The sequence below is a fragment of the Pygoscelis adeliae genome, unplaced genomic scaffold (genome assembly GCF_000699105.1).
Source record: "Pygoscelis adeliae isolate BGI_AS28 unplaced genomic scaffold, ASM69910v1 Scaffold77, whole genome shotgun sequence".
Taxonomy (NCBI): Eukaryota; Metazoa; Chordata; class Aves; order Sphenisciformes; family Spheniscidae; genus Pygoscelis; species Pygoscelis adeliae.
The window spans coordinates 1,659,082-1,663,615 of record NW_008825216.1 but is presented as its reverse complement, the minus strand read 5'-3'; positions in this window follow the sequence as shown (position 1 = coordinate 1,663,615).

Sequence of the window (4,534 nt, the reverse complement as noted above, 5' to 3'; positions counted from 1 at the left end):
TTTTCCTTCTACCACTGACTTTTCTCACCCCAGCTGTCTCTAACTAAATCTAGCTTCTTTTTCAATTATTATTGATATTTTTTTTCTTTAGGAAGGAACTAGCTTACATTAAGTCATCAATTAAATGACAGTACACTAGAGGACTGATTTTCCCCCTGTATGTAAATACCTTATTTTTATGCATGTACTCTGGCTATTCAGAGGTCCATGAAATATCAAGATCTTGGATTCTATTTAAAAATAATCTATTGATGATTCTACTAACACAAATAAGTACCTTGTTTCCCATACACACACATTCATGATATTCATGCTCACGTTCAGACTGTTAAAATGCTGTCTTAGTTCAGTTAAGTGTAAAGGAACCAGCAGTTATTCCACAGGCATCCAGGAAACCTGAATTTTGCTAACTGCCTGATTGCACATATTCATTGGTTCCAAGCATGGACCACTTGCAAGCAAGGGAGGGCTTTGGCATTGATTTCAATAGGAAAAGATTTATAGCCTTTGCTGGAAAGCTGTAAACTGCTTGATAGTAATTAACTACCATAGAGACATATTTAGATATAGAGACAAAAAAACTGTCTCCTACCTTCTCATTAATTGCTCAGAATATCTGACCTGTGGGACCTTTGTTAAGAACATGTGCATTTAAGGAAAAGTATTTATCTCCTTTTTAGAAAGGTTAAATGTTTAAATAGCAGTGCTATGAATATGTTGTTTTATTTAAAGCACAAAGTAGCAGATCACAAATCTGTTTTTAATTACATATATATATCTGCTAAAGGCTTTGTAGGTGTTACAGTGAATTTACTGAAGGCAGAATTGTCTGTTTAGCCACGGCAATTAGAGGCCCAATCTTTCAACAGTCGATTTCTGGTACTGTTTCTTTTTCAGTGTTCTATTTTTTACCAGGGACATTGGACTGTGTTGAAAGAACAAATTGTTTTCTTTTTCTGGTGCCTTCATCATGGCCACAAAATGCATGGATGCAGGAAAGGCATCACTATATTAACCTACCTCAGATTTTACAACAGACAAAAAAAAAAAAAGATTTATTTATTTAACTTCAAGTGTTGAAACTTTGAAAAGAAAAAAAGCAAAGTTTCTGCAAAGCAGAGTAATATAGAAGGACACACAGATAAAAACAGAGATGTGTGGGTGTGTGTTTATAGATTATCTCCCTTGCATCATCTTTTGGATATTTTCCTGCTGTCATCTTTTCTCATCATGAAGAGTTAAAGTTCACTCACTTTAATGCTGTCAGGCTCTAACCTTGCAGAGAGACTGGAGAGCAACCCAGGACCAGGCCCTGTCTGAGCCTGCAGACAGAGGTGCAGAGGTGCAGACCCAGTGAAACGCCCGCCAGCTGAAACTCCAGCCCTGCTTGTGCCACTGCCATACATTAACTTTATTGTCTGATGGGGAGGTTTTCAGTATGTATTGCCTTTGGATATGGAGATCCAGCCTCACTGCAGCTGTTTGGTTTTAATTTCTCATCCATGTATTGGGATGTTAAAGATCTTGTGCTTTCAGTCTCCTTTTTTGCTTTCTTTGCTGTTTTTTTTTCTTTGTGTGTTCATCTTTAGTCTCCCTATAATCCTGTGAAGCCTAATCCACAAAACAAATAGTTTGTAGCTCTCTCTCATTGGGTCTATATTTCTCACAAAATATTTTGAAGGGATAAGTGCTTTTTATTTAGAATGGTTGCCTGATTTTTTTTCCCCAGATGGTAAGTCATTGGCGTTGACTGTGGGAGATCTGCTCCATTTTGTGATACCTTCTGAAGTTTAAAAATTTCTTTTTGTTCTGCCTTGGATTGAAATTAGAATCTCCAGAATGTTTTGCAGAAAAAATTGTGCCGGAGCATCTTTTTTCTAATAGACAAATCAGGTTTTCACTCAGTCTTATATTCATAGAGGAATTTAGAAACTTCAGCTAGAAACTATTTAAAACTATGTTGAAATGTATGTACCTTCTGGCCTTTAAGAAACAGCATGTTTTAATGAAAAAGATTCTGTACAAAATTTTGGCCAGCGCTAAGCAGTGTCTCATGAACAATACCATATAGAGTGTACTGCTTCAGAAGATGAATATCTTAATTTCTCTATGGAAGCAGCAGCTCTGCATAACTCTCTGGGACTAGATTTTAAAAAGAATAAAAAAAACCCAACGTTAAAAATCTCCAGATCCAACTGTTAAATGAAAGAGAAACTCAGAGGAAAATGGTTAAACCAGATACTTTTAAAGGAATTTTCCCCCCAGAACGAAGCCATTCAATGCTGGAAGAATAAAGTTCTGTCAGGTCCCATAGAGGAGGAAGCTTTGGATCAGAGAAAAAGCTTTAAAAGTTTCCTTCAAAAATAAAGATATCTTGTCATGTTCTTTAATGACCAATGGTGAGGAAGTTAATTTCAAACGTCATCTGAAAGACAAAACAATGTACCAGCTGTCCACATTGACTTCATATTGAATGAAGAAAGTACAGTACAGTGGGGTGCAAAAATAACATTTTCCTGAGATGTTAGCCACAGTCCTGTGGAGGAATACAGTTATTAATCACCAAGCACTCCTTGCAAGAAATAGTCTACAGTAAGAAGTAGGCATCCTTAGTTGTACAACACATACTGTGTTCACGTGTTATTTTGGAGTATATAATTTAGCAAGATTTTAGCTGTTTGATATGAAAGTTTTCAGCTAAGTGACCGTCCAAGGCAGGCTATGAAAGTATTTTTTAAATATTCAGTACTTCAGAGAAGAATGATGTAGAGAAATGCTCTTCCATCCAAAAAGAAATCCCTGAGATACAGTGATTTGGAGAAGTGTTGTGAAATTTGTCAGAAAATGGCCTTGCAAAGCCAACCCAGACCACAAAACCCTGAATTGGGGTTGATTTATGCCTACAAGACAATTGTTAGACCTTTGCAGCTGAAATCTTCAAAGATAACAAAAATAATGATATGTGGGATTACCCCTGGAAAACTGGTGGTGAATATTTCTGTATAAGGAGAAGGGCTCGAGTACAATGCATGGAGAGTGCTACATTGAACCACCAGGACTAAACAAAATACTTAATAGCTGCTCACTGTGTGAGTATCATGCATGGAGTGCACTAAGGAATGCAAAGAAGCCTCAGGGGAAAAAGTAGTATGATAATGTAAATAAGGACCACAACAGTACATAAACAGAAAAGAAGCAGATCTGCACAGCACAGTCATCCTTAAAACTGACTTTTTTGAGTATAGGTTTTTTTTCAGTTTTAATACTGTTGTTCAATGTCCTTTTTCCATGACCCTTTTACTCTTGCCAATATTGTCAGTGAGCTCAGCTTGATTAATAGTTACATAGGTTGGCCTTTCCTTCGGTGGAGATAGGGGGATTCTTCTTCTCAGCAAGAGAAATCCATGCTGTGAGCTATCTTTTCACATGCAGTTTTTGTCCCTTTACCCTTCCTCCCAAAGTGCAAAATAGACTTTTGCTACCTGCCAAAAGGTGAACTCACTGTGTCATTGTGTGATATAAAGGAGAGAGGAGATGATACCCAGCTGCAATCAGCATGTATTTGCAATTAGTGAAATTCTATTACAGAGGAAGTTGTCAGCCTTAATTTAATTTTAACTTTTTATATGTTTCCCCTTTAACAAATATGAATTAAAAGGAGAGCCTGAATTTGCTTGTACTAAAAAGTAATTAGCTTCTTAAGTAAATGATGTAGGTAGGAGGTCCTCTTTGTTGCTCATCAGAGTTGAAGGGGGAGTTTTGACCTCTGTGGCTACTTTGTGGCATGTGCAGAGGGCAAAGACAGCAGAATCTCAGAATACTCTATGAAAGGTTCAGTTTGGTAGGACAGCAACCACAGAGGTACTGTCAAAAAATATTAATTCAAAATGGACTGGAAATTAAATGATATCTTTGAAATTTGTCTACTTTCTCCTGAGCTTGGCTTAAGAAGTTTTCATGGAGCCCTTCAGCTTCTTATGCCCATAACTAATTGGTTCAAAACAACACCAAAACATAAAAAAGCAGGAATTTTATTGCGATAGTGAGTACAGCCCCATGGCTTGCAAGACTTGGGTTAAGGTCTTGGTGAGAATAAAGGAAATGAACATATGGGAAATGCTCCAAGTTTTAGTTTACTTAGTTCATGTAGAAATGCATGCATGTAAAATAAAGGCAGGGAAACAGTGCTTCATAGCACAGAAAGCCATCTTGACAAGGGATGGGTAGACAAAGTCATTACCCTACTAGAATTACTAACAGCTGAAAACATGCAGTCCTTAATCCTGCACTTGAAGCTGGCTGGAGGAATTATCTATGTTTCATGGGGGGGAAAAAAAGAGGCTATTTCTTTACATAATTTGGCTGCCATGGCTTCAATTTGATAAAATGGAAAGCCATAGCCAGTGGTATTTACTTTAACATTTACTTTACCAAGTTGCAGAGGCACTACAGTCCTGATGCAGGTAAAACACTGGGGCATATGAGTAAAACCAGTTGTGTTCTGAAAAATATTTCAGCAATTATTAACTGTAAG